Source organism: Furipterus horrens, unplaced genomic scaffold (genome assembly GCF_987537825.1).
Source record: "Furipterus horrens unplaced genomic scaffold, mFurHor1.1.pri manual_scaffold_4, whole genome shotgun sequence".
NCBI classification, from domain to species: domain Eukaryota; kingdom Metazoa; phylum Chordata; class Mammalia; order Chiroptera; family Furipteridae; genus Furipterus; species Furipterus horrens.
Genome location: NW_028327174.1, coordinates 82698599 through 82718264, shown reverse-complemented (window position 1 = coordinate 82718264; position 19666 = coordinate 82698599).

Below are 19666 nucleotides of genomic sequence, written 5' to 3'. Positions count from 1 at the left end.
GATCTGCAGATGGCTGCTGCTTGTGCTGCACTTGGAGGTGTCCATAAAGGCCAAGCTGTGAAACCAGGCCAGCTGCTACTAGTGCCAGGCCCAGGGCCACTTAGTGAGCGGTATGGCACACAGAGGCCAGATGATGTCTGAAGCATGAGGCAAGAGAAGCCATTTGTATGAAAAAGCCCCTGGAAACAACTTGGATGAGCCTGAAAGTTGGATGTTATGGGGTCTCAGGGAATCACCAGTGTGGGGTGAATAGTGACAGCCAGGTTGATAGAGACTCAGATTCAGAGCCCACATTGTGGGCTCTGTGGGGGAAGGGCTCAGAGAAGGAACAATGGCCTCTGCTTCCCCTCTAGATCTTGCTTTAATTGCAGACAGTTCAGTCCCTCTCTCTATGTCACTGGTGCCTTTTGAGCTAATGCCCCAGCACTGCAGCTCAGAGCAAGTGAGCCTGAGTATGTCTATGTGCAGGCCCTTTAAGAGAAATGCTTGAGACTTTAGTCGCCCTCTTTCTCACTAAGCCACAGTCCTCATTGATTTTTACAGACAGAAGGTATGGGGTCTTTTCCCACCAGTGGAACCCTGGGCCCGGAGACCTAGTGTGGGCCTGGGACCTCTTACTCCTCAGGGAAAACCTCTGCAATTGAGCTATTTTTCCTGATTTTTATCTGCCACGCATGGGTGTGGGACCAGCCCTGTCTGGTCGGCCCCTCTGCCCCTCCTACCAGTCTCAATGTGGCTTCTTCTTTATTTCCTTAGTTGCAGGGTTTCTGTTCAGCCAGATTTCAGGTGGTTCTGACTGATGGCTGTTCTGTAGTGCAGCTGTAATTTTGATGTGGTTGTGGGAGGATGCAAGTACTGCATTTACCTACACTGCCATATTGACCAGAAGTCATGAATCCACTTTTGATTTCCTAAAATCATTCCACAAATTACAGGAAATGTCAGAGTTAGCATTAAAATATCGTTATAAATTTAAATTACATTTAAATTCAGTGTTGTGTGAAATCAGTTTGTATTAAGAACTAAATCTTTTTAGAAAAAGTTTTCCATGAGAATCATGAGCTCTAGATGTATAACTATATTCTAAGTTGTTTATTAGAACCATATATTCATAAAATTTGGATCTCTTCCTAAAAAATAATTGTCTCTTTATTTATTCAATTGTATATTTTCATAAATGTCTATTCCTATCTATTTATTTATACTTTGATTTATATTTTAATACTCCTGTACTTATATTGTTGCTGGAATTATTCTAATTTGGGCCATTCAGATTGCTCCAGTGTTGCTCTGAGATACTCCCATCCTTTTTCTTTTTTCGTTTTTCCTTACTTTCTGGCACTACATGTATGACGTGCCTTAGTGCTAGACTCAAGCACTTCTTCAATGAGCCCTGGTTTTTTCAATGGAAACAATATCTACTGCTTTTTTAACAATGATAATTTGTTTTCTCAAAAGGTAACTTAAACTAAACAGCTTCAAAACCAATTCTCTTCCTGATTTCTGTCCCTGAAACTGCTAATAGAGGTCTGCCTCCCTTCATTCTATCATAGTAAATGGCTTGGCAGTCTATACTGTTGCCCAAATCAAAAACCTGGGCTTCACCATGGAGCTCATGTTTCTTTAGGCCACATATAAAACAAGTCTTCTTCATTCTTTTTCACTGTTTGTCATTCTTCCTCATGACTTGCCTTATTTCCATCTCTTTCTGGTAAACTCTAATAAATATTTCCTCCTGAGACCCAGAATAATTGGTTCTACTTATTCACCATGCTCATCTGACATCAGTTCCTACCTTCTATTCAACCACCCAGTGGCATTGTGTTGCTTTAAATTTCCCAGGTGCTCCATGCTACCTCACCTCAGGTTTTCACCTGCATTGTTCCCTCTGCTGGAAATACTCTTTCCTAACTATGAGTCAGCTAAATAGCATTTACCTTCCAACTTATATCTAAAATTTTACTTTCATATTTTATCATCACTATATATTACTATAGCCATCCCAAAAGAAAAAGAGTAATTCGTGTAAAAGTTGAAATGTGTATTTTTGTCTTTCACTTATAGAACAATTTTGTGAGTAAAAAATAATATACATGTTAGAGAAAAAGAGGAGTCAATAAAGATTTTTTAAAAGTCATTCTTTATGTTTCTTATGATCCTTTAACTATTATGTGCATATTATTTTATTATTAAAGCTATTTGTAACATAAATAGAACAAAAATTGCTTTTAATTTGTTTTGTCTGTATTATATTCCCTAAGATAATTCAATAAATTAGAATATATACATATACATACATATTTTGTTGTTGTTGTTAGAGATAATAGTGATGATCATTTCTGGAAACTGACAGGCAATCCTTTGAATAACACCCCAAGTGTCATGTATTATTATCTACATACATGTAGTTAGAAATCAGCTTGGGCATTCTTCATAAGCATGTATAATCTCGTGTTTTAAAAATTGAAAATAAAAACTCCCATATTCTCCTTAGACGTTTGCTGGAGTACATTGATAGGTCAGGTACATGATTATTATTGCACTGAACTTTCATCTTAGTTGGAGTTTAAGGTAAATACTTATTTATTCTGAAGTAAATGTGTGTGTGTGTGTATTCCAATTATCATGTTTAACCTAGAAAGGGTGTTCTAGCCACCAAAGTTGAAACAATAATGCAGTATATAATATAATTTTGTGGTAAGCAAAGATTTGACTAATAAAAATAATTTCTGTATCTAATTTCTGTAACATCCAAGATTCTTTCCATTATCATAGTCTTTAAGTCTTAATAAGAAAACACATGCTTTATAAATATGTTCAAGGCATTATGTTTCTATTGAAAGAAAACTTATTAACTAAGATAACTTAGTGATCTTATGGCCAACAGCAATAAACAAATTCCAGAGTTATGAGATTGGGGCATAATGTTTTTGTATGTGTGTGAATGAATGTGTGTGTGGGGGGGGGGGCGGAGAGAGAGTATATGTATAAGCTACCAAAAGGAGAGGTTAACAAAAGTAGATTAAAGGGTTGGCTAACTCACCCACCGGGTTTAAAATAGTTTATGTCAGTAAATAGCTGATGAACATAGTCTTTTATCATCAAACTCCATATGAAACAACTAATGACCAGTATTAAAAAATCATCTAAAAACATATACATTACACATCAATTCACTTTTTGGGAAATAGAAGAACTATGAAAAGAGGTATCCTTTTCTCAAACAAATGACAATACAGTTGAGGAGATAAGAAAAACATATTTAAACTTACAGAAAATAGCACAATATGCAATGTAAATAGGTGCAAATCAAATGTAATGGCTGTAAAAGCTAGACGAAGTGGGTGGAAAGATATTTTTAAGCTATTGTTCAAAAAATGTCCATAACAGATCTTACACTCTGTGTGTGTCTTGAAGGGTAAGTAGACAGAAGATAGGGTCTGAGAGGAAACAGATATTTTATATGAAAGTAAAAACATACTAGAAGGCATAGAAAGAGAAGTTCAAACATGGCAGATTTATGAAATCATGCAACTTAATCCAAAACAGGCTTTTTTATAAAGCTTGTTGAGGCCAAAGCAAAGTTACATTAAGATTTATGTATCTTGGCCTCAGACAGGTGGCTCGGTTGGTTAAAGCATCAAACCGATACACCAAGGTTGTAGGCCCTGGTCAGGGCAGCAGATAACAAGGAGCAAGCAATGAATGCATAAATAAGTGAAACAACAAATATTCTCTCTCTCTCTCCCCCCCCTTCCTTTCTCTCCCTCTAAATTAAAATTAAAAAAAAAGATTTGTGTAACTTTACAAAACTTAATCTATTTTAAAGATATTTTTAACTTGCTTTGGATTCTAGTCTCAAACTCTTCTAATTATTAATTCTAAGTGATCAGTCAATATAGTTAAGCTTGACATTTTGCATTTGCAAAATTGTATATATTTTTTTCTGTTAGTCTTCCTAAGTAAGACTATATATAAAAATGCTCTTTTCTCTGGCCAGTGTTGCTCAGTTGGTTGGAGTGTCATCCCAAAAAGCAGAAGGGGGCAGGTTTGATTCCCAGTCAGGGCACATGCCCCGGGTTCAGTCCCTGGTTGGGGTGTGTATGAGAGGCAACTGATAAATGTTTCTCTCTTGCATTGATGTTTCTCTCCCTTCCTTCCATTCTCTCTAAAGTCAATAAGCACATCCTTGGGTGAGGATTTTAAAAAATGTTCTGTATTCCATAATTAGAATTTGAGTATATAATATTAAAGTTAAGCTATTATTAATTCTAACTTGTATTTTCATATACACATTTTTTTAAATAGGGAAATCTAAAAAATGTACAAAGACACAATTAAAAAGTAATAGAACTTTCTGTGAAAGTGCAAGTAAAATAATAGGTATTTCTGCCTTATTCCTTGCTCATGAGATGCTGTCAATCTCTAATTCTAGAATTCAATTCACTGCATACTACAAAAGTGCTTTTGCAAGTGGTCTTTAGTAATTAAGATTAAATTATGTTCAGTTAAAATCTCTTTTGATCATGGGTAAAAGCATGTTTGATATTAATATGCCTTTAGTTAGTATTTTAATACAATGATGTTCATTATCCACTACAGTTTAGTTTTTTCAAATGTAGTTATTTTACTTGAGAATTTAAATCATTGATATCAACTTCTATTAAATTTCAGACTGCTAAAATATGTGACCATGTCATTTCAACTACAAACCCTCTCTTTTATCTCAAAAAACAATTCATCCAGAATCTGAGTTTGTTTTAGCAGTCTAGCACAAAGTTCTTTACATTCGTGAATTAGAATTGTCTCACATGTTAGCTAATTTCTCTTATTTGAGAAAAAACTTTATTGCCATTCAAGTATTCTAATTGCTCAAAAAGATGCATAATTTTCTTGTCTGATTCAGAACAGAATAATAAATCTTTGTGATACAAAAATAATCTATTCCACCCTATACAACTTAAATTTTCTCTGAAATGAGCTCTGAGACAATTGTTTCTTAGAAAAAGAGCTTTTGAGACTTGTTTTTTCCAACCTCCAATTATTTTTTTTCTTTTGCATAGTAATTCTTTTAAATTTTTGTTCCTCTTTTATTTTTATTGCTCTTTCATTTCTGGTACATATATACTCTCACCTTATCCACTTGAAAGTTAACTTTTATGCAGAAAGGAAATAAAATTCTCAAAAGTAATTGTATTAAGTCAAATGCACATATCAAAATTTCACATGGCAGAATCCACACTATTTTAATATAGCTTGATACAGTTGTTATGTTATATTCACTAGCTAATTTCATCTCATTTACCTATCAAACATGTCCCATAAATATTCTATATTTTCTTTTCATTGATTAATTATGCTAATTAATAAATGAGGCAAAATATGTAAGTAAATACATTATGAGCACTATTATGATTTAGGACCTTTTATATTAAGCAGTGATATTCAGCCAAGAACAATTTTGCTTCCTAGGAGGTGTTTGGCAATGCCTGGAGACATTGTTTTAGCCACAGCTGAGGCGGTACTACTGGAATCTAATGAATAGAAAGAATCAAAGATGCTGCTAAACATACTGCAATGCATTGGAGAGTCTTCCAAACAAGAGATTATCCAGTCTAAAACATTAATAATAATGTCAAAAATTGAAAAACCTTGATATGGAAGGAACTTATGATTCTCATAATTCATCAAATTGCTGTTATTTCCTTGATGGATAAGTCCCACATTTGATTTTTAGTTCCAATAGCTACTTTATACATTAACCCAGATTGTGGTGTGCTATTTTCCACTTAGTCACATCATTCACTGTACAAAATGTATGTGATAAGAAAGCCGCCTTTTACCTGATGGCATGGACCACCCCAAAGTATCTAAAGAGAGAAGATAAGAGGATGGAGAGCACTTATGGGCATCATATCTCAAAAAATGATGGCTATTACTGCATTATAAATTATCTTTGTGGGCAGAAAGGAGAGATGAGTGTATTCTGTATAATGTACACATAATATAATACTTAGCATCCAACACATTCTGTTGGGATGGTTATTTTCCTCTTCCTCTGTTTAAATGTATTTTCTTGTTTCTTTTGCAAATCCCAGTCTAACCTGATCTTACATATTAAGCCAAGAGAACATAATTATTACAGATAATCCATCATCATTATGTCTTGTACTTACTATACCTGTTTCTTAACCATTTCCATATTATTCTTGTTTGAATCAGCAGAATAGTTAAAAAAGTTACTTCTGGAAACTAACAAAGCTGACATTGAATGACATCTTTATCATTTACTTCTAACAGCAATCATTTTCCAAGTTACATAACTTATAAAACCTTCAGTTTCTTATTAGTGATATAGCAACAATAATTTTAGTAATAGTAATAAAAATAGTATCCTATGGGTTTTGTGAAGCTTAATTAAAGATGCACATAAAACTATAAGTAAAATTCCTAGCACGTAATATTTGTTTGGCAAATTTAATTAAAATAAATTTCCAAAATACTATGTATCAGAAAGCCAATTTGTAAATCCATATATCTTTTCCAGTATATCCAATAACCTACTTGTTCTCTTTACCTGGAAATCTAAAAGCACATGAGACTCAGTATGTCAAATCCAAATGCTTTCCCTCTAAAACCTGGTTTTCTTCCTCATACGTTTCCTGTGCAGTTAAAATGTCCATAGAATTTGTTCCAATCAGAAATCCAGGAGTCATGCTTACCTCTGCCCTCACAATTACTCTCCATATCCAGTGACTCAATCACCAAGGGCTTTCTGATCTATTTAATGACAGTAGAGGTGGATCCATTGCTCTCTATTTCCACTGTCACTTCTTTGTTTTAGGCCGTCATCATCTCTCTAATGGAAAGTGATATCAACAGTCCCTTAAGTCATATTCACACAGAAACTAGAGTGATTTTTCAAAAATAAAGATCAGATCATGAGTTTTCCTGCTTAAGGCTTTCAGTGGCTCCCCATTGCTCTTCAATTGACATTCAAAACAATTAAGTTATAAATTAGTCTAAATTAAAATTTTGGAGACACCAAAAATGTTGTTCTTTCCCATATGAATTTTTTTAAAATAGCATACAAAATAAAAACATGGGATGCTAGGAAGTATTATATTTATTTTATTCTTATAATTTAATTTTTAATAGCTTTCCTGCAAAGGTGGTCTCTCTCTACCCCTCGCTCTGGAATTGCTTCTTCTTGCTGCTTCAATAAGCACATGTTCAGTAGGCCTACAAGGTAACTAAGCACCAAAGCCTAACTTTACCTTCCAGCCCTTTAACTACTTTTCTCATGCTCTTTGGGAAATGTGTCCAGTCACTTTAGGTTGCAATTCTCTACCTTTCTCATGGGCATTCATAATTGCTGTTTGCTCTTATTTGAACACTCTGTTACCTCCTCTTTTGTTAGTTTATTTCTGGTCTACTCTCAAGGTACAGCTTAATGCAATTTCTCTAGAAAAATCTTCCTCAATCCTTTCCTCTTTCAAATATTGAGTTAAGGTCAAACTTGTATAAATTCATGCTACCCTGTACATCCCTCCTTACCCAACATTTACTACTGAATTCTACTGCTTACTAGTAACCATTTTCTTTTTTGTCCATTTCAGGGAGCAGCAGAATCTGGACTACTGCCTATTTTATTATGACTAACAAGCTTAGAATGTTTCTTGATTTTTTTAAATAGTTGGAAAAAATCAGAAGAAAATTATTATTTCAGGACATATGAAAATTTTATCCAATATACATTTCAACTTCTTTAAATAAATAGTTTATTGAATAATCTTCTTCCATTTATTCACATATTTTCTATTACAGCTTTTATATTCAACCCGTGGAGTAGTTGCAACAAAAATAATATGATTCACAAAACCTAAAATATTTACTATCTGGTGCTTAAAAAAAAGATTTGCCAAATGTTGGTCTATCTTATTAGATGTCAAATTCCTTAAGGGAGGAAGTATGTTTTCTTAATTGCATTTCATATATCTGCTGCTCAATATATGTTTATTTGCTGATTAGTGACTTAATGAAAAAGTAATGAGTGAGGTTGTAATAAATAAATGTAATGAAGATGAAAGTTAATTTTTTTACTTGAAATCACAGTGAATCAAGAATGGCTAAATTAACCAAAAAAGTAAATTATTGGAAGAAAATAAATTATATAAAATAAAAAAAAAATTAAAGAACTGGGCCTAGGAAAGGGTAGGAACTTCAATGGCTCTTGAGATCTTGGTAGCAGGAACCACTGAATAATCCCAGTGAAACAACATGGCTGATTTTGCACCTACATTTGGTTTAAAATTTATATTTCCAGGACAGAGAATCTGACCATACCTTGACTAGAAAAAGTAATCAGTATCTGGCCATGTCATTCAGATATACAATCTTGGAAAAGACATTTCCGACAACATTGCATGTAAAAAAAAACAAAAACAAAAAATAACAGTGTTCCATTATTAGAATCAGCAGTAGTGTTAGTACTAGGTAAAAAAAACAAAATTACAGGAGGAGCCTAATACACGGAGCCTAACTCACACTCTGAGGAATTTGTGCTTACTTGACAAAATAACTTGTCTGAGAAAGTAGTTTTTTAAATTACAATTTAAAGATAGGGGAGAATATCAGCTTCACTGGAATTTTTAGAACATGTTCTCACATCTAAATTTCATTGTAATGAAAAACCACAGCCATTGCTAATCTCAAATTTCTCCAGTAGTGTAGTGATTCTTGAATGTCTGTTTACTAAGTGTCGCTGGTTCGATCTTCCAGTCAGGGCACATCAGAGAAGGAAAACTCTGACTCCAAAAAACCTCCGCTGCCTTGCGGCATACCTCTTCAGGGGAAAGGCTAAGGGAGTAAACCCCGACAGAAAATCCGGAGCCGGAGTCCCTAAGGCGGTTTGACGTTGTAGTCAACACCGGCAACTCCTGCGGCGCACCTGAACCCAAGCTGTATCGACTCCGTCTTTCCCTTGGACCCTTCAGCTGCGAAGAGAGGGGGGGTCTGCTGCATGGGCAACAGCAGACCCTCCATATCACCCTGCCCAGGCTCTGTAGCTTCAGCTTCACTGGAGAGGACACTCCAGCGTCATCGCAAGATGTCGATTCAACACGGGAGGAGACAGATACCGTGTCACTCCCAAGTCGGACTGCACAACCATTCTCGGCGGTGCAGATAGACTCTTAAGAAGCTACACCATCGTCTCTCGAGACGGATGGCTGCCGACAGGAGGAGCCTACAATAGGAAAAAATAGGAGTCAGTTCATTTTTTAAATTTATTATTTTTTTAAATGTTATTAAATTTATTTGGGTAACATTAGTTAATAAGATTATATAGGTTTTAAGTGTAATTCTATAATATATTATCTGTATATTGTATTGTGTGTTTACCACCCAAAGTCAGATCTCCTTCTGGGATCATATATTTGACCCCCCTTTACCTTCTGCTTACGCCCAACCTCTTTTCTCACATACTGTTGTTTGTGTCAATGAATTTTTGTTTGTCTTATTTGTTGACTTATTGCTTTCTGTTGTATATCCCACATATGAGTGAAATAATATGGTTTTTGACTTTTTCTGTATGATTTATTTTGTTCACTTAGCATAATATTCTCAAGGCCCATCCATGTTGTCACAAATGGCAATATTTCACCTTTTCTTATGGCTGAGTAGTATTCCATTGTATATATATATATATATATATATATATATATATATATATATATATATACCATGTCTTCAGTGAACATAGGGGTACATATATCCTTATGAGTAAATGTTTTCTAAATTTTTTGGTAAATATTAAGAGGAGAAATTGCTAGGTCATATGGTAACTCTATCCCTAATTTTTTGAGGAAACTCCATACTGTTTTCCATTGTTGCTGTACCAGTTTACATCCCCACTAGCAGTGTATGAGGATTTTATTTTCTCCACAATCTCTCCGACACTTGTTATGTCTTGCTGGAGTCAGATCTTTTTAAGTGGAAATATCTGGAAATTAGGCTACGGCTACCTGTTCTAGGACATCTATCTTCTGCCATATTGACAAATGTTTTAGCCATTATTGTCTTAACTCTCATGAATTTATTAGCTTGGTTTCAAACCATAAGTGGAATTATTCATATTATATGCTGAGTATAATGTGCCCACCTACAGTTTAATAACAGAAGATAAAACCTCTATTCTATTCATCAGAGCTTTCACAATAGCTAAAAAAGCCAAAGGCTAGATCTTAGTATGAAATTCTTCAAATCCCCACATTTTTGTGGTAAAAAGGCTAATGTGGCATATCAATAGCATCACGATAAATAAACTTTCTTTAATAGTGAGTAAAAATAGAAAGGAAAATATGACCTTATAAGGGGGATGAAATGAACACAATGAACTAATGAGAAAAAATAGAACCAGAGGCAGAGAACCAAGGAAAAGACTAACAGCTCTAAGAGGGTAAGTAGGAGGCGGTGACTGACTGAAAGAAGGTGAAGGGATCAGCCGAAGAACATGTATAAAGACCCACGGACATGGACAACAGTGAAAGAACTGATTATGGAAGTGGGGGGCAGGCTCAGTAGAGGGCAGTGAAGGGGGAAAATGTGGGACAACTGTAATAGTATATACAATAAAATATATTTAAAACACAAAATGGGCATTAATAATCACAGTATTACTCAGCTTCAAGTATTTGTCTTTTCATTCATTCAATGAGTATTGACTGTTCTCTAAACTAAGTATGACTCATCATATTGACTTTCCTATAAGCAATTAAGTTTGAATTTCCTGAAAAATCTATGTGCCTCTCTGAATAAGGCTAGGCTGAAAGCATTTTGAGATCATGTAGAGCATCGCTATGGTCATCTGACCCTCTCTCCCATTGGGTATTACAGTACATATTCGAATCTTTCAGTTTTTATGTTTTCAGTGTACATGTCCCAAGTTCTTGGAGTGTACACTTTGAAAAATTCCTAAAAAAATTCACATAGAGGTCCAGTTGTGGTTGCTTCCATAATTATTGTTTTCCAGAAAAATAATCCTAAATTTTGCACTCTCTTTTCACAATGACTTAACAAGACTATCTCATGTGCAAAAGTTCATCTCCTTTACCAGAAAAAAAATAGCCATTTAAAATACTTTTGAAGAATAAAGCATTTTTTAAGTCTTTCTAGCCACTTAAACCATATCTACACACATGCACACACACACAACCCAACATAGTATATAATGACTTTCAGTCTCTGAAAATGAAAATAATCAACTTAACTTTATATGTCCTTTTAGCTTAGGTAAAGGAAATTAAGTTATCTTTATAAGACATAACATTTTACTACATGTAGATCATAGACATACTATTTAGCTGATAAAAGATAAGAAACATGTCATTTCATTGTTACTGTGACTACTTCTATAAAATATATTCACTATCTACTTCAGCTTACAGCTAACCTTTCTTGTTTCCAATTAACTTACAGTTTAAATTACATAAATTGCTAAACATTTACTGAACATTTAAAGCAAAGTGGCATCTTGACTAGCAAAAAATCTGTTATAATCTTCTATATAGATTAAAACATACTTAAGAGCATACTATATACAATTATGTTGCCTCCTAATGTCTTTGCTGTATATGTTGACTTTTCTGGTCATATATTTTTATTAACATCTATCAATAAAAGAAGAATAATGAAACCTAGTACCATTTGTACATTTTTATTCAAAGATAACAGTTTCTTCCTGATTATAAACATTATATACTTCTAAAAATATTCTTAGGGGCCATTTCTTTATCTTTAAGTATAATTTTAGTTTTACTCTATCATTTCGGTTGATTTAAATTTTATGGTGCAGCAATATCTTATTTTGATAAGGTTTTATTTTTCCTAAGTGTTATGTTAGGGTAATCCCTTTATAACCTTGTTATTTTATGCATGAAATGAATTTTTACATTTATTTCTGATTTATTATGACTCTTTTCTTGATATTTTTATATGACTCCACTGTAAGTTAGATATCTTACAAAGCAAAAAGTGAAAAACTGTCATTATACTTTTTCTTTAAATATTTTGCAGAATCATAAGTACAGATATGAGATATATTATTATGGAACTTTGTTTATTTTGGGCCTTTCCTCAATAATAATTTAAATTTCATTAAAAAACACATTAAAATTTTGTTCTTATGAAACTATTAATAACATAATTTTGTTTCATTTTCATTCACAAAAGGATTTTTTAGAAATTAAAAGAAGTCTTGGCCAGTTGCTCAGTTAGTTAGCACATTGTATCCATATGGCAAGATTGCAGGCTCAATCTCCTGTCAGGACACATACAAGAAATCAACCAATGAATGCATAAATAATTGAAACAACAAATCTCTCTCTCTCTCTCTCTCTCTCTCTCTCTCTCTCTCTCTCTCTCTCTCTCTTTCTCTCTCTCTCCCTCTCAAACTGATTAAAAAATTAAAAATTAAAGGAAAATCACAATACCTCAAATTAAATAATGTATTTATTTTTATTCACTAATATAAATCATTTTCTTTCTAGTTGACTATTCCATGTGAAAATTAGTTTATATTGATACAGTTTTATGGTAGACAAGGACAGTGGTTACTACAATACAGCAGTATTCACCTTAGATATTTTAAGATTAACTTCTCTGAGCTATTTCCCAGACTGCTGGGAAACCTCAATTAACCCACATTATTTACATTTTATTCCAAAGCATGCTTTGATTTTAATTCTTTGAGGCTATACGATCACATATTTCATCATGGGAAATGCATTTATGATTTCTTCTCAAATGTTTGAGTAGAAAAGTCAACCAGGTATAAATGTAAAAGGATATATTTTAGTCAAGACTTTCATTTGTATCACAAACCAGGATAAAAGTAATGGGAAATAGTCTCCTCCATTTGAAACTTAGTTTTCTTATTTAAAAAAAATCAGATTAAACTAGGTAATTCTGATCACTTTCCATTTTAAAATTATATAATTTCTAGTTTATATCACATAAAAATAAATAAAAGAGAAAACAGCAGTAGTTCTTAAAACTTTTGGTATGGAATATATTTGGAATACTTTAAAGTGATAATACATCCTTTCATATAATAGAGTTCTTTGTAAAAACAACAATAAATTATTATAAGAAACCATTTTTGCTATGTTATACCTTGACATAGGTCAATACTGAAGAAATCATAATGACTCCAAGTTAAAGAAAAAATAGACAAGACATATTAAAATGACAGCAGATTGTTAATGGTTTATAGGTAATGAAGTGTTAAAAAAACTTGTAATAAAGATATTTCTAAAAATATTTTTTAAAAGCTTGTGAACCACATTCTCTAAAATACATTTTTCACATTATAGATACTTGACTCTTTTATTCATGTAAAGAAAATGCTTTTATGACTTTAATATTGATTGGTAGTACAATAAAATGCATATGCTCATCTTTAAAGGAATAAAATGATATCGTTAAAAGAGGGCATAGTATCTTAGGGATCAAAAATGTGGGATTTAAAAGATACTGAAAGGAAATAATATCATTTAAGTGTGTTTATATACTTTGTTCATGCCTGACTTACTATTTGGTATTAAAAAAGTAAATACATTGAATACAAGGTTGAACTTCTGTGTCATCATGATATTAGCTGTGTTAGGAATTGTATACACCTACTTTCAACAAAGTCCTCTCGTGGAAGCTCCCAAAGATAATCATGTGCTTTTAATCCCTCGTTTTGCTAATGTGGAAAATCACATTTATTGATTTGCAACTTTTGTAGCAACCTCACATTCACAGAATAAATCCCACTTGATCATGGTGTATGATCTTTTTTGATGCATTGCTATATTCAGTTTGCCAATATTTTGCTGAGGATTTTAGCATCTATATTCATCAGGGATATTGGCCTATAATTTTCTTTCTTTGTAGTGTCTTTTTCTCATTTTGAAATTAGGATAATGCTGGCCTTATAAAATGAGTTTGGGAGCCTTCCCTTCTCCTAAAATTTTGAAATAGCTTGAGAAGGAGAGGTGTTAGTTCTCAGAGTGTTTGGTAAAATTCACCTGTGAAGCCATCTGGTCCAGGGCTTTTGTTTGTTGGGAGTTTTTTGATTATTGCTTCAATTTCATTAGGTGTAATCTGTCTATTCAGATTCTCTGATTCTTCCTAATTTAGTTTTTGAAGATTGTATGTTTCTTCATTTCATCCAAGTTGTCCAGTTTGTTGGCATAGAGTTGCTCATAATATTTTCTTACAATCCTTTGTATTTATTTGGAGCTCTGTTATTTTTTCTCTTTCATATTTGATTTTATTTTTTTAGATCCTTTATCTTTTTTTCTTGATGTGTCTGGTTAAAGGTTTTTCAATCTTGTTTATCTTTTAAAAGAACCACTCTTGGATTCATTGATCTTTTGTATTGTTTTTTCTTTAAGACTCTCTTTTGTTTACTTCTGCTCTGATCTTTATTATTTCCTTCCTTCTACTCACTTTGGGCTTTGTTGTTGTTCTTTTTCAAGTTCTTTTAAGCGTCAATTTAGATTTTTTTTTCTTTTTAGCTTTTTCTTGTTTTTGTGAGATAGGCCTGTAATGCTATTAATTTCCGTCTTAGGATTGCTTTCCCAATGTTCCACAGATTTTGGCTTGTTTTGTCCTCATTTTCATTTGTTTTAAGGTAGCTTCTGACTTCTTCCTTAATCTCATTTTTGACCCACTCATTGTTTAATAACATGTTATTTAGTTTCCATGTCTTTTCATGGTTTTCAGTGTTCTTCTCATGTTCTAGTTTCATGGCATTGTGGTCAGAAAAGATGCTTTATATGATTTCAGTCTTATTAAATTATTGAGACTTGTTTTGTGTCCTAACATGAGGTCTCTCCTCAAAAATGTTCCAAGTGCACTTGAAAAGTATGTGTATTTTGCTGTTTGGGGTGAAACACTCTGAAAAAGTCAATTAAATCCATTTGACCTACTGTGTCATTTAAGGCTGCTGTCTCCTTGTTGACTTTCTGTCTGAAAGAACTACCCATTGAAGTCAATGGGGTATTAAAATTCCTGACTATGACTGTATTTCTGTCGATTTCTACCTTTATGTCCATCAAAATTTGCTTTATGTGTTTAGATGCTCCTATGTTGGGCGTATAAATGTTTCCTGGGGCTATATCCTCTTGTTCGATTGTTCCTTTCATCACTATGTAGCGTCCTTCTTTGTCTCTTACTATTGCCTTGGTTTTAAAGTCTATTTTGTCAGACATAAGTACTACTACTCCAGCTTTTTAAAATTTCCATTTGAATAAAATATATTTTCCATCTCTTTACTTTTCATCTATGTGTATCTTCAATCTGAGATGGGTCTCTTGGAGGCAATATATATATGGGCCAGGTTTTCTTATCCATTCAGCTACCCTCTGTCTTTTGGGTGGAGCATTTAAGCCATTTACATTTAAGGTGATTATTGATAGATGCGTATTTAGTGCCATTTTACTGGTAGACTATTTTCCTCTGTTTTTTCTTCCCCTTTTGCTTCTTCTTCTCTTCTTCTTCTTCTTCTTCCTCTTCCCCTTCCCCTTCCCCTTCTTCTCCTTCTTGCCCTTCTCCTCCTCCTCCTCCTCCTCCTCCTCCTCCTCCTCTTCCTCCTCCTTTCTTCTTCTTCTTCTTCTTCTTCTTCTTCTTCTTCTTCTTCTTCTTCTTCTTCTTCTTCCTGCTTTAACATTTCTTGCAGTACTGGTTTGGTGTTAACAAACTCCTTTAGCTTTTTCTTGTCTAAGAAGCTCCTATTTCTCCTTCATTTTTAAATGATAGCCTTTCTGGGTAAAGTAGCCTTGGTTGTAGGTACTTGTTTTTCATCACCTTGAATATTTCACACCTCTCCCTTCTAGACTGGAATGTTTCTGTTGATAATAAGATGCCAGTCTAATTGGAGCTCCCTTTTAGGTAACTACATGCTATTCTCTTGCAGCCTCTAGGATTCTCTCCTTATCTTTAAGCCTTGTCATTTTAATTATGATATGTCTCAGTGTAGGCCTCTTTGGGTCCAATTTCTTTGGGACTCTCTGAGCTTCTTGGTCTTGCACTTGTGTGTCTTTTTCCTTCACCATATTAGAGAAGTTTTTGGTCATTATTTCTTCAAATAGGTTTTTGATCCCTTGCTCGATCTCTTCTCATCCTGGTATTCCCATGATGTGGATGTTGTTACACTTCATGTACTTCAAAATGTTTCTTAGGTTCTCCTAATTCTTTTTAAATTCTTTTTTTTTTTTTGCTGCTCTAATTCAATGTTTTTTCTATCTTGTCTTCCAAGTAACTTTTTCGATCATCTGCTTCATCTAACCTACTGTTTATTCCTTCCAGTGTAAATTATTCATTTCAGATATTGCATTCTTTATTTCTGATTGGTCCTTTTTTATGGTTTCTATGTTTGTTTGTTTTTTCATGCTGTTGAGTATCCTATCATCATTACACTAAACTATCTGATAAATTACTTGCCTCAATTTTATCTAATTCTTATTCTGGAGAATTCTCTTGTTCTTTCATTTGGGTTTGTTTCTTTGTCTTTCCATTTTGGCTGCTTTTTTTGTATTTGCTGCCTTAGTTGTTAAGCTAATCAATGATATAGGTTTAAGCTATCATTAGCAGCCCAGCTTAAGTACCACAGAGTGGGGCAGATTAATTCCTATAGGTGGAACTATTGCTTCACCTCAGGCTGATGCCATTCAGGGAGGACTGCCCTGCTTGAGAAAGATGACTTCTGCAGTATGGAGAGTGACTCAGCACAGGGATCCCAGTGGCTGTTCCTTCAGTTCACTTCCCAGAGTCACCATCCACAGACTTTCCTCAGGTGTCTCTAATCCACTCTGCCCTCCCTCTGCTGAAGCCCAGGGGAAGTGGCCGCAAATAAAATTTTGTGCATTGTTCCTTTAAGAGGTTCGCTGTGTCTCCAGCCATCTCTCTGTGGCAGACAGAACCATGCAGATTTTCACAACTGGGTGTTACCTAAGTTCCTTTCTACCTCTTGTGCTGTAGGCTGGGGAGCCCAGCTTGGGGTTTAGACCCAATGCTTCTTAAGGGGAACCCCCTGTCACTGAACTATCCCTCCAGAACTTCAGCTGCTGCCCCCTGAGATCCCAACCAGCCTTCTCACAACTCCTCTGCACTCCCTACCAGTGGTCTCATTGTGGTGACATGGTTTCTTCTGTCTGTCCTAGGTTATAAGGCTTCTCCCCAGCTACTGTTCAATTGGTTATTCAGGATTATTCCTCTATAAGTTGTGATTCCAGATTGGTCCTGAAAGGAGGTTAGGGTAGATTCCACTTACTCCTCCACCATCTCAAATATATTTATTGATTTGAGAGAGAGAGAGAAAAAAAAAAAAAACATTGATTGGTTGCTTCACAAATACACCCCAACTGGAGATTGAACTTGCAACCTAGGTATGTGCTCTGACTCCCTACCTTTTGGTGTATGGGATGACACTCCATACACCAACAGAGCCACATTTGCCAGGGCTTCATATTCATTTTGTGTTTGCTTTTTATCAGCTTCTTCTCTGAATTTGGACATAAACTCTATGTAGAGAGAACTTAAAGGTAAATACTTACTATAAACCTAAACATTTCTTGCCTGATAATTATCCCAACATTGGCTTACATGAAATATAACTATAAACTGTGATTCTCTCTACATTATACATCTATGTATTAAAATTTTCTTTTCATCATTTACCTATAATTATTAACCAAGTGATCAAATCAAATTATTAAATAATTGGTGAATTTGTCCTTAATTTGGCCTAGATGCTCAGTTATGAATTTTAGTTTCAACATTCAAACCATCATCATCATAATTATAATTTTTACAACATCCTAAATTTATTGCAGTTGGTCATATTAAAGTAAGAGTTTTCAAACATTCACTAGCTGTCAGGCACCACTGAAATTACTTTGACATATATCAACACCATTTTGGACATTTTCTAAAATCATAGATGAAATTCAAGTAGAGAAGCAACTCTACAATTACTCCCAAAGAGCTAATGTTTCCAAGGTAACAGTTTTTTGGTGCTCCATTTGATAGGCTTAAAATAAAAATTATATCATCACACACCTCAATTATAGTTAATAAGAAGAGAATTTTTTTTCCCTAATGTGGAAGTTGACTAATAATATAAAAGTTGACATGGATAAAAAAACCTTGGTGACATTGATCCAGACTATAAAAGTTAGTCAAGAATTCTCCCTCCATTTGACTTCATTATTCATTAATGGCTGGCAAGGCTTAAATAATTAAATTCTGATAATTCATTAAATAATATTTACCAATCTTAATATAACTGGTAATACACAAAAGCCATTAATAAATTTAAATAATAAGACTAATAAGAAGGCATGATAACAGAAACACCTGAGAAGTTACACATCAGTAATTCATTGACTAAAATATTTTTCATTTCTTCCTAGAGATTCTTACATCTTGCTTATTTCATCAAAGACAGTTATTAATATAACCCACAAATTAGGAATAAACTTAATTGTATAACTGAAGCTATTTTAGACAATGTTGGTCAGATGTGCCAAACAAAGAAAAATTATTGAATGTTTAAAACTAATATTTAATTTATTACTTGTAAATAACTTTACAGATTCAACTGTAACTGAGTTTCTCCCTCTCCCCTACCCCTGTCCCTCCATCCCACTTCAGATATTAAGCACTGCTAGTTTTATCTGGTAAGCAAACACAAGTTCAGTTGAATGGGGCTAATTATTAATAAGGTCAATGAATTTTAACTTTATATAAGCTGTTAAAAAATACTCTACTGACAATTAACTTCAAGTGAAGTACTGTGCTGAACATTGTTTACAAAGTTCATAGAAATAAAAGAAATCCAAGGGCTATAAAGGAAATCAGAACAGTAACCTCCCAGCAGGCATCTTTATTGCCCATCTCTTAACCTGTCACTCCCACTCAATCCATTCTATATAATCAGTTCGACTTATTATATTACTACTTAAAGCATCATGTTCATTATGACATTCCCATTATTGGAATTCTAAACTAACTCATATACAAATATAGATGACAGTATTAAAAAAAACATGTATCTACAACTAGCTGTTCTAAGTGCTAAGGAGAAACAAAGCAGACTAAAATATGGGCCATATTTGTGGGTTGCTTACAGAATATACCATCAGAGAAGTCTTCCATGCAATTTCTATTTTAGAATAATCACTTTATTATTGTATAACATTTTGGAGCCTTTGAGCTAGTAAAGTTTGTATACTACCCTGTTATGTAACACAGTACTTTAGTTGTTTCATATACGTCAAGCTTATTTCTCTCAAACTCATTGTAAACTAACTAAAAATAAAATTTGTCTTTAACATCTCCCATAAGGCCTACCATAGGCTGGACTCACTGATGTTTAATAATTTTGCCTTAATTTTTATGAACTACACCTTCACTGTGAATTTTTTAAAAAGTGGAATTAGATTAATTATTCTTTTGATATAATTGAAAATTAAATAATTATTTTTTATTTTTTTGGTAAATGTATGTAGTTTTATAATCATGTACCACTGAAAATAAAATAATATAACTTTGTAAGCATTATCTGGCATTGTAAGCAATATTTAACACAAAAACTTTTTTATATCTTCCAGGATTG